The sequence below is a fragment of the Orcinus orca genome, chromosome 12 (genome assembly GCF_937001465.1).
Source record: "Orcinus orca chromosome 12, mOrcOrc1.1, whole genome shotgun sequence".
Lineage (NCBI taxonomy): Eukaryota > Metazoa > Chordata > Mammalia > Artiodactyla > Delphinidae > Orcinus > Orcinus orca.
This window is the reverse complement of record NC_064570.1, coordinates 72,977,992-72,989,996: the sequence shown is the minus strand read 5'-3', so window position 1 is coordinate 72,989,996 and position 12,005 is coordinate 72,977,992. Positions and strand designations below refer to the sequence as shown.

The 12,005-nt window shown below is 34.1% G+C and overlaps 1 long non-coding RNA gene across 1 annotated transcript; it reads right to left on the bottom strand.

The window, feature by feature from the left end:
* Positions 1-357: 357 nt before the first annotated feature.
* LOC125960657 (uncharacterized) lies at positions 358-10,074 on the bottom strand. Its single transcript, XR_007470545.1, has 3 exons — positions 10,032-10,074; positions 6,856-7,041; positions 358-496 (listed from the first exon to the last, which is right to left on the bottom strand). It is a non-coding gene; the product is annotated as an uncharacterized LOC125960657 (long non-coding RNA).
* Between the last annotated feature and the right edge of the window lie 1,931 nt (positions 10,075-12,005).

Genomic DNA, 12,005 nt, shown 5'->3' with positions numbered 1-12,005 from the left:
AACACACACACGCACACACACACACACACACTTTTTCATCGTTTTTCCTACAACACATGTTTCAATGGATTGGGTGCTGAGATCAAACAAATAAGCCATGGTCCCTGCTTCCCTAGAAGTTCTAGTATAAATTAGACAATAGGAACACAAATAAACATACAAGCATTCAGGCAGCTGTGCAAACACTTACACTAATGAATAATGTATATCCGTTTTAAAAATGTTAGTAAATATGGGCTATGTGGGAGAAAATGAAAAGTGAGCTGAAAAACCTTCTGACCCTTAGAGCTGAAAGAGGACTTTGAGACCATCAAGGTCAGCAGCCTCATTGCACAGGAGGGAAATCTGCCAGCACAGTTTCAGAGGTGGTTGTAGGGGAACGAAATCATAACATTACCTCCCATTGGTGGAGCGAGGCTCTTTGTAGGTCAGATTTCTGAATCTCTGAGCAGAAGGGATTGAGCTCTCTGTCCAAATGATTAGATACCTTATCAACCTGAAAACAACAAGGTTTTTTCAAATGGTAACACTGAAAAAGCCTTCTAAATTCCTGTTTGGGTTCCAAACACTTCTCTTGTACCTTTAAGTAATCCCTTTTCTCAGAATCAGATGCCTTATGTAAATCTTTTCTTGCCATCTCAAACAAGACTCCCTGCTTTTTGCCAAAGACACAGAAAACAGCCTCCGGGAAAGCTTTCAAGGTTTCCTGATGGCCAGACTACTACAGTTAGATTTCAAAAAAAATATTCTTGATTTCTGGGATAAAGGATGAAGCTACAAAGCACCTTTGCCCCCAAACACCAGATTTTCTTTCTTTTTCGAATGGTCATAAACCAACAAAGCAAAAGACCATGAAAGTCAATTTTAACAAGTCCAACTCTATATCTGTGTGCAGAGGGTCTCCAAATGTCCTATTTTATTCTAAATCCTATGTGGAGAAAAACAGATAGTAATATAACATTAATGTTTATTTTTTTCTGACCCCAAGGTCAACTGCATTATTAAAATATAAACCCTAATTTCCAAATATTGTAATAATTTGAAAAGAACATATAACATGAAAATGTTAAAACAGGCTTGGCTTTATTTTGGAAACTCACTGTCACCAATTTATTCCCAAAGGGAGTCATCAGCATTAATATTGACAATGCTTTCCCTAAAATAGCCGCTGTCGAGTTCTGCGTACACGGTGTACTCAGTAAAGCTTGCTCATCAATTTACTGACTCACTAAGACTGCCGCTGCTTTGTGTCATCAATTTAAAACATCTTTATCTGAAAATAATTTATGGAAATCCATGGTCCTTGAAAATGAAAAAAACACACCATATTGTTTTCAGATTTCACCATCCTATTTTCCATTTTCTAATAAACATTCAAATGACAAGGTAGGCTACCAGAGAATGGTCATTGCAGCCTCCTTTAATCCTTTTCACACAAGATGTCCCTTCTTTATCTTTCTCTCTCCTGTTCTGGCATAAATAGAAAGCCCTATATTTAAATATTTAATCTAGAGAAGATTTCATTCCTTGTTGAAGAGCCTTGGTTGATCAATGCGTCCAGTAATAATATTATCTCATCTAAGTCATTAAATCATCAAACCTATGTATTAAAGTCTCTGCCACAAGAGTGAGCATGCCTTCCCATGAAAACTTAAAAATCATGTGTGATTTTTATTTAGTTCCCTGAAAAATATAAAACTTTCAACCTACTTGCATTTTATAGTTAAGAAACTAAATATTTTTATTTATTTAAGCTATGTGATCTGCTTACTACAAGAAGTTTAAAGTAGCTTAGAGTGAGAAAAGATAATGTAAACATGGTAATGAGAATGAAATGGAAAAGAAAACTTGGATATCAAATCAAAAGACAAGAAGATTCCCAGTCAGGAAAGTAAGCAGTTTATTGTATTTGTTTCTGATTTTCTGACATTTAAGGTGAACTCCTACTATGCTTCAAGACCCAGGTCAGACAGCATCCTCTCTGTGAAGCCTCTTCTGAGTACCTAAAGGCCAGAACTCTAGTGGTGTTTTATACTTATGCTAATACAAGTACTTAACTGATTTTGTTGCAATAATTTGCTTAGAAATCTTCCTTTGCTCATATGGCCAACTCATAACTCCTCAAAGTCAGGAATCATTGCCTTTCTTTAGTTCCTATTGTTAAATCAGCATTTAGCATCATTCAGTACCCTGTCTTTTCTATTCTCCGGAAACTTCTGCAACTTTCTCTTTATCCCTTGAGTTCTAAAATATCATGTGTAGGTGAGTCTTTCATTCTGAAAACTTGCACTACCTTTCTTTGACTCGAACAAAATTTTTTCTAATGTTAAATCATCTCTACATTTTTATTTTCCCCAGACCCTTTTTCTAAAACTCCTAGAAAAAATATCAGAGCCCCTGAACTAATTTCCAGTGACTCATCCTTATTCTACTCATACTTTTCATTTTCTTTGTGCGATGTCTTGTGAGTTTATCAACTTTATCTTTCAGAATAGATCATTATTTTGGTATGTTTGATTTCCTTTATAAATGTTCAGAAAATATGTTTTTAGTTCCAATAAGTTTTGCTTATTTTTAATAGTAGTCTGATTTTCCTTTCTTTCTTTTCTTCCTTTTTAAAATATATTTAATATCCAAACAAATCTTTCTGAGAATGTAAACAGACTATTTTTCAAGTTCTCTTATGTCCATTGAACTATTTCTTTTTCCTCTATAGTCATTTGTTCTGTTTCTTTCGCTTGTTTCTTTTCATTTAGGTTGTTGGTTTTCTTAAACTCTCTGATGATCTTAAGTTGGTGATTCATATTTATGAATAAAGGACTTGACTGATGAATTAAGGTAGCTGTCACACAGTCTCTGTAAAGGTCTGGATCTATTTCCCAAAAAGGGCTTTCCCTGGAAATGACCAGGCTGCTTTCCTGTCTATGTAAATAGGTGAGGATGTGTCAATTGGTAGGAATCATTTTAGGATATGTGGCCAGAAGGTAAGCAGGCAGGCTACCTAAATGCCAAAATAACAAGAATGTTACTCTGAGAATGGAGCATTGCAGTATATTTTTCTCCTGGTTTGAGAGGGCTTTCCTCTTACATTCTCTCTGTATGGTTGCACAGCTTGATGTGCCTAAAAGTCAGCTGTGCCTCGTGTCAAGAGAAAATATCACACTGAATTGCTAGCCTGTCCTATGCAGTTTCTTTAGGAAGAAGTTCTCTGGCTTAAGCTAGGGAAGAAATGCCTCTGCTGTCAGAGGCATTTTCCACTCTGTGGGGAAGTGGAGAAAAGCCACATGAGTCTTGTTAGCCTACAGATTATTAAATACTTACCCTGATGACGGTTTCACTGCTCTCCCCCATCCCCGTGCCTTCTAACTGAACTTGGAGCTTTTCCCAACATATCCAAGACGTCTCCTTTGAGTGTGTTGGACCCCCTGTATGCTTTCTCCTAGTCTGGATTATTTATTTATAAGACCTTATTCTCCGGAAATCATTCACAATTTCAATGTTGCTGTCAGTATCACTTCCTATTTGCCATGCAGCTATGGATTTATTTTCCCCGTGAAACAACTTTGTTGTTTCAATGGAACTGGGAAGGGAAAAAGATAAACCTACTTCCTAGGTTTACCGTTGTTGAACTAGGGGCTCCATGAGGTTGAATTGCCAGGTGGTGTTTAGATTTAGCGCTTCATTTGGACTCTGAACTTCCAAAGGTAAGCATTTGTTATCTACTGTACTTTTAAATGTTCATTTAACTGGTTTGCCATTCTTTAGAATGCGTCCTATGTCTAATTATTAATCTTTAGAAAGGTTCTAGTTTTATTCCAAAATTTATAAAAGCCAGACTCATAGAAATTATCTTTGGGTCTATAATAGCCTTCAAAAATGTGAAGGTCAGCTGAATTCAGGCTCAGGGTTGAATCTGACACCTGAGTCACAGGTGTCAATATAGCTGTGAATATTAAAGGGATAAAAATGCCCTTGAGACATATCTTTTAATAACAACAAGAAGTAGACTGGTGAAGTGGTGTTTTAAATCTTCTAATCAGTTTCAAAAACTATATCTAAAGTCCAAGAAAAATCTAAATAATTGAGAGCATATATATGATATAACCTAATATAATACATAATCACTATATATTATACATAATTATATTATGCATGTATATATATATATATATATTTATATACCAACTTTCCTAAATAAAAAGCAAAAGTAGCTCTCGGTTTCTTCATCACCTTGGATAAAAATTATCTTCTAAGAATTCTATCTAATTCTCTTCTGGAAAGTCACTGGCCATATGTTCATTTAATCCCACAATTAGAGGCAGTCTTCTATTACTTTGCAGTCAGTGAGAATGAGAGCCCCTGACCTTCTCAAATTGCTCTGAAATCATAAGAAGTGCACTTCGAAAAGACAGTAGCTCTAGCTTCTCTCTTGTCAGTTATTTAGGCTCAATATTTTTTTAGCAATTCCAAAGATAAATTACATTTTCAATTTCCTTTGTGTTTCTCCATGTCAAGTCAGAGTAGAACATGGGTGTTTGTCTTTTGTTTCCTAGTGAAATTTATTTCACTAAAGTTTTTTTTATAATATGGCAAAGCTTATATTATTTTTCCCATATTTTTCTTTCTGTTTCAAATATCCATTAAGCCTCCTTTCACATGCCTCAAAACATGCTTTCAATCTTGCCTAAGTATAAATTCTCTGTGAAATTAAATATAATCTCCTATAACCAACTAGTAAAAAAGAAAATTCACTGTTTTGTTAATCATTTTTAATTCTACTAGTGAAAAAGGCAATATATATCAGATCAGATGATATAAAAATTTATTTCACTAGTAATCCATTTCACTGAATAAATGAAGTCAAATGCAAATGAATGCGATGAATAATACTACATATGAAAGTGTTTGCAAGTGAAATGTGGACATAAGGGTTTAGGTGGATTAATGTGGGCTGAAATACACTTCACATCAACATTGAAGTAGGGACATAATAGCTACTGAATAAATGGTTGCTGAATTAATAAATCAGTTAAATAATTAAGCAATGCTGTTATCACAATAGCTTGATGCATTCATTTCAACTATAGGATTGTCCTTCATAAAGAAATTCAATATATATTAATACTAGTTATTTACATGGTTTCTTCTCCAAGTAACCTGTGGGATCCCTGAGCGCAGGGACTGTGTCTTATTTATTTTTATATCACCAGTGCCCAGTAGAGTGCCTGGTGTTATTAGATACTTAGTAATTTTTCTAATTGACTTGAAATAAAATATTTGTATCAGCTAAACAAAATAGCCTCTTCCATTTAAGAAATTTAGAAAAATTCCTAGCTCCAATGGACATGAGCTTTTAAAGATGGGATTTACTGGGAAAACTGCTTAGATATGCTAGCTTCATGAAACTCCCCATTCTCAGAAAATTACACTTATCAGAACACAAGTCACATCTGTCTTCTGCACATATGCCTGGTCTTATGCCTATTAGATCTGGTCAAATTCTCTATAATTTTACAAGTTGTATTTTTATCCTCCTTAAAAATTCTCACTCAGTTCCTTACCTGTTCTTGCCTTGTTTCCACTGCAAATGTGACATTGGCATTGCATCTCTGAGGACCATCATCCAGCGGCTGGAAACTCTTGCTACCTCATCTGTACTCCTGTCCCAGAATATCTATCTAACCCAGGGTCCTAATATTAACTGTATGTGCTCAACCAGCACCAACGTGACTCTCAGTCTTCATTCGAAAGAGTGGTTTAAGAAATTCTCCAGCAGCTCTCTGCTACCCCAGTTTATGGTATCTTCAGGGACCTTGGCAGTAAAATTAGTAGTAAAAATAGCTAACATGCATTGAGCACTTGTACCTCTATTATAATATGTACAGAAATTTATTCTTTCCTGTTTATATGCCTATCTCTCCAACAAAAATCCATGTAAAATGCCTCAATCAATATTTGATAAATTATTCATTAAATTAATGAGTACTTTGATCAAATACTACACCAATCAATGGATTAAGAAAGCTGTATGCACTTGGCGGAGCTGCTCACCTGGACAAAACTGCCTTGTTTTCTATACCCTGTTCCCCAGCACCAGGGCAGTGAACCTCTTGCCTTTTCTTTTTCTAGATTTCAGGCAACTCCCTCCCTCTGTTCTGACATATTTAATGAACTGACAAACTTGCTATAGTAGGCATCCCACTGACATTGGAGAAAGCACCTATTTTCCCTGGAAACACTTTTATAACTCTGTTTGAGGGATTTCTTCTGTTTTTTGTTTTTGTTTTTTTTTTGATAGTAACATCACAAAGGACTTTTGCCTTTGGCATGACCACCAAAACAAGCTGAATAAGCTACTGCACTGTTGGTGTTTTTAATCCACTAGAGTGCTGAGGAGACAAAGGACCCTAGTTGAACTCAACTCCAAAATATAACAAGCCCTTCATAGGAGAGAAGAGACACATACCTGCTCTCATTTCTGGTGGAGTGGAAGGAGAAGAAATCTCTCGTTAACAGATAACATATACACACTACTATAGTACTATAAAACAGATAACTAATAAGGACCTACTGTATAGCACAGGGAACTCTACTCAATACTCTGTAATGATCTATATAGGAAAAGAATCTAAAAAAGAATGGATATATGTATATGTATAACTGATTCACTTTGCTATACGGTAGAAACTAACACAATATTGTAAATCAACTATATCCCAATAAAAATTCTTAATAAAAGGATATAAGGAGGAAGAAACAAGCCAAAACTTTAATCAACTTTTAATGACCATGGGCAGGCTGGCCTGGCAGATAAAATTCCAAGAAGACCCAGTCAGAGAGCAAATCTGCACTCACCCAAAGACTCTTTCCCACAGGTCTCCACGTGTACTACACTGAAAGGCTGACAGCAGGGCTGAGGATCCTCCTGAGAGATCTTCCAGTGTGTGGGCCACTGAAACTAAGGCAGGCACCCTCAGAAGGCTGGAGGTAAGAGGCGCAGAGAGAAATCCTTCCAAGGCAGCTTGCAGCAACCCCCGCAAACTAAAGGCAGAGTGGGAGGGCAGAGAGATTATCTATAATGCAAAAAGAGCTGGCAGCTGCACTATAAACTAGAGACAAAATCCCCATGGTTCAGAAAGATAGTGACTTTACTCTAAAAACACAAAGATATCTCTGATTCATGCCAGTATGCAGATGTTAGAATTATCAAAGAGGGATTATAAAATAATTACAATAAAAATACTAAAACATCTAGTGGGAAAGAGGGACCACATGTGTGAAGAGATGAGGAATTTTATTGGAGGAATGTAAACTCTGAAGAAAAACTAATAGAATGGATAGAAATGTAAAATGTTATTGGAAATGAAGAATTCATGGCTTAACAATTGGGCACAGAGGAAAAGATCAGTTCATTGGAAGCTGGGAGAACAGAAAATATCTAAACTGAAATATAAAGAGAAAAATAAAAAAGGACATTCACTCTCTGTAATGCTCTCTGTAAAATGCTTTAAAAAAAAAAAAAAAAGACAGAAAGGAAATAATAGATGAAACCCTGGATCTACAGGAAGGAATGATGAGCATGAGAAACATAAATACCTTTCTTAAGCTATATATACCCTTATATCTTTAAAACCTTTTCACTGTCTAAAAGAAAAATAATAATATTTGGTATTTATAACATATGTAAAATAAAATATAATGTAATTAGAGCACAAAAACTGAGATTATAGTGTTTAAGATTCATGAAAAAGTATACAATTATTTGAAGGTAGACTGTGATAAATTAAAGATACTTATTTATATTATAGAGTAATTACTAAGCACACACACACACACACACACACACAAAGAGGTATACACAAAAAGCTAAAAGAAGGTAAAATTCAATATGAAAAATATTTGATTCACCAAAAGAAAGGTAAGAAAGGAGGAACAAATTAAATAATGGATAAGTAGAAAACAAATAGTTTTATATACTTAAACACTACAATATCAATATTTGTCAGACTAGATGAAAAAGTAAAGCCCAATAAATGCTATTTACAAGAAACACATGATAATTATAAAGACAGACTAAACAGTTGAAAGTAAAGGTGTAGAAAAAGCTGTACATGTAAACATTAAACATAATAAATCCGGTATGGCTTTATTGCTGTTAGTCAAAGAAGACTTAAAGACAAAGAAAAGATAAGCAAAGATAAAGATAAAGAGGAGTATTCCAAAATGATAAAAGAACTAACCCATCAAGAAGACATAACAATTCTAAAGGTCCATGCACTTAATAGAAGATTTGAACAACACTAAACACCAACTTGAACTACATGATGCTTATAGAACATTACACTCAATACACATTATTTTTAGGTGCACATGGAATATTAATACTATATCGTATGCTGGGCCATAAAATAAAGCTCAAATATAAAAAGGTTGAAATTATACAGAGTATATTCTTCAGCCACAGTAACATTAAGTTAGAAATAAATAACAAGTCATCTTGATTTGGAAAATCTCCAAAATATTTTAAAATTAAGCCATATACATTAAACAATCTATGTATCAAAGAAACATAAAATTAGAAAATTCTTTGAACTAACACACAATACTTGAACTAAAAGAATGGAAACAAAACATATAAAATATGTCAGATTCAGTTAAAGTAGTGCTTAGAGGGCAATTTATAGCTTTATAAAATAGTCATTAAAGAAAAGAAAAATGTGTGAGGTCAGCAAAATAAGTTTCCAATTATGAATTTAGGAAAAGAGGGGCAAATTAAGCCTAAGGTAGGTAGAAGAAAGGAAATAACAAAAACATGAAAAGAAAGTAATGAAATAGAAAACATATAAATAACAGAGGAAATTAACAAAAACAAAGGTTACTTTATTGAAAAGGCTAATATAATTAACTAATCTCTAGACTGACCAAGAAAAATAGTACAGGCAACACAAACTGTCGATCTCAAGAAATCAAGGATTACTGCTACAGATTCTAGTAGATACATTTGACATCTTAGATATCATTTGACATCTTAGATAAAATATACAAATTCCTTTAAAGATACAAATTATCACACCTAATACAAAATTTTTTTTAACTTAAAGAAACCTATAACTGCTAAAGGGATTAAATGTATAATTAAAAACTTTCCCACAATGCACACTCTAGGCCCAGAAGTATTCACTGATAAATTTTATCACACATTTAAGAAAGAAATAATACAAATCCTACTTAAACTCCTCCACAAAAAAAGAATAGAAAGGAATACTTCCCAATTCATTTTAGAACATTAGTATTACTCTGATACCAAAAGTCACCAGAAGAAGAACTACAGACTAATTCCTCATAAACAAATGCAAAATTCTAACAAAATATTAGCACATCAAATCCAGCAACAAATAAAAAGAACAATACTTCTTGATCAAGTGAGGTATATCACATGAATGCAAGACTGGTCTAACAATGAAAATTCAATCAGTATAAATTACTACTTTACACAGAATAAAAGAGAATATAGAACTATCTTAGTAGATAACAGATAGATGATAAGATTATCTTAATAGATGCAGAAAAATATATGACAAAATTCAACACTCAGCTCTGATAAAAACTTTTAACAAACTAGGAAGAGAATGGAACTTCAATCAGACACATGTTATCTATAAAAAGCCTTACAGCTAACGTCATATTCAATGCAATGGTGAAGCAGTAAATAGTTTTCCTCTAAAATTGAGACAAGATAAGGATTCTCCATTCTTGTCCGTGAAAAATAAATAAATGGAAGGAAAATCTATGACATGGGAAGAAGTTAAACTCACTATTCACTGATGACATTATTATATGTGTAGAGAAATCAGTGTAACTACTAAAGTATGACTAATTGAAATGTACTTTTACATGCTAACAACAAACAAATGGAAATGAAGTTTTTAAAATACTACTTATTATAGTATCAAAACCCTCAAATGTCTAAGAATAAATCTAATGAAATATGTATAATACTTCTACATTAAAAACTGTAAAACAAAACCCACATGTGTTTGGTCAGTTGATTTTCAACCAAGATGCCAAGTAAATTCAATGGGAAAAAATCTTCTTTTTTCCAGCTTCATTGAAATATAATTGACAAATAAAATTGTAAGATGTTCAAAGTGTACAATGTGATGATTTAGTATATGTATACATTGTGAAAGGATTCCCCCATTTAGTTAATTAATACATCCATTACCTTGCATATTTACCTTTTTTTTCTTGTTGAGAACATTTAAGTTCTGCTCTCTTAGTAAATTTCAATTATACAATAGAGTGTTAACAACTACAGTCACCATGTGATACACTGGATACTCAGACCTTATTCATCTAATAACTGAAAGATCTGTAACCTTTTATCAACCTCCCCCATCATCTCCACTCTCCAACTCATGACAACTACTTTTCTACTTTCTACTTCTATGAGTGTGGCTATAAAAATTTTTTTCAGTTTCCACATATAAGTGAAACCATGCAGTATTTTACTTTCTAACAAATGGTGCTGGAACAACAGGATTATCTATAGAACAAGAAAATGAATCTCAACCTCTACTTCATTCCAAACAAAAATTCGAAATGGATCATTACTGGCAGCTGACTGAAAACTGGTGCAAACCAGGGGAATCCAACTGTTGAACTCAAAGAAAACAAGACTCCCACTTCTGACCAACATAAAGAGGGGTTGGATTTACCCTCCTAACTGAATCAACCAAAAAACAATCAAAATATAGGACATAACAATTCTGAACACATTAAGCATGAGGCAGTGAAGAATAGTGATCCCTGAGGGAAGGAAACAGAAGCAGGTGAGGCATAGGGTTGCCCCACATAGGGTCTTGGAAGAGTGTCCAGGGTGCAACACAAAGTGGGGGAACATCTTTAGTACCATACAGACTCCCTGAGCTGAGGAGACCAAGGAGGCTACAGTTCACAGGACGGACTACAGGAATATAGGAATTGTAGGAAGTGATGAAAGTTATAAAACATCTACCACAACTCGGTTTTTCCCTCATTCAACAGATCCTGTTGATGTTCTTTCCTCCATAAGAGTTGTTGACCAAACCTTTGGTATTTATTACTCTTCCTTGAAATTTTAGTAAGGCTCAAACTTGGTTGGCTAAAGATGGTTGATGTGGGTAATTTAGTGTAAATCACTTTTACTTTAGGATAGTAAATGAGTAAAAGTGCATTAGTCATCACAAATACTTGTGCTAGTTCATGTTCAAGTATTGGGCCTTCCCTGCATCACAGCAGAGGCCCTTCACCATGCTGTATCCTCAACCACTGAGTAAGCAGTTACATGGTATTAACAGCTGCTTTTTTTCACCCTCGAACTGACTGAATTTTAGCAAGGGATGAAATAATTTTTACTGACAAAAATGTAGAAGGTTTACATAGTCCCTTACAACTTGGGCTGGAAACTTTAAAAGGAATATGATAAACACCCACCCACTCCTTCCAAGCTACTTGTAGATTAAACAATGTCACATCTGTTTGTGAGTTAAAAGACTTACTCTATGGCTTTTGCATTTTATCTTCATGTTTCCTACTCTTATAAAAAATGTACACATGACCACAGCTAAATTGTATGTTCATCGAGATTATTACATCCATACCATTATATCTTTTTATAACACAAACACTATATTGTTTACATAATCTCCTTAGATCATATGTGATAAGCATTCACTGTATATGATATGAGAAGTTACTGCTTTTTACAACACATTAATGACTCATAGAAACCATGACTTCAACTATGCAAAGTATACTTTTATCTAGTGGACATTTTATGATCCAATGGAGAATAGAGACCACTAGGTTCACCCTCTTCAAACATATTCCATTAGTTTTAAAGGCATTGTTAAAGGATCTGTGATTCAAGAATTAGGAAACACCCCAAAACTAGAAGACAAGGTGAAGTGCAACAGATAACGGAATTTATCAAGTGCAGGTCAGAGTTTAGCTACAAGAATGCG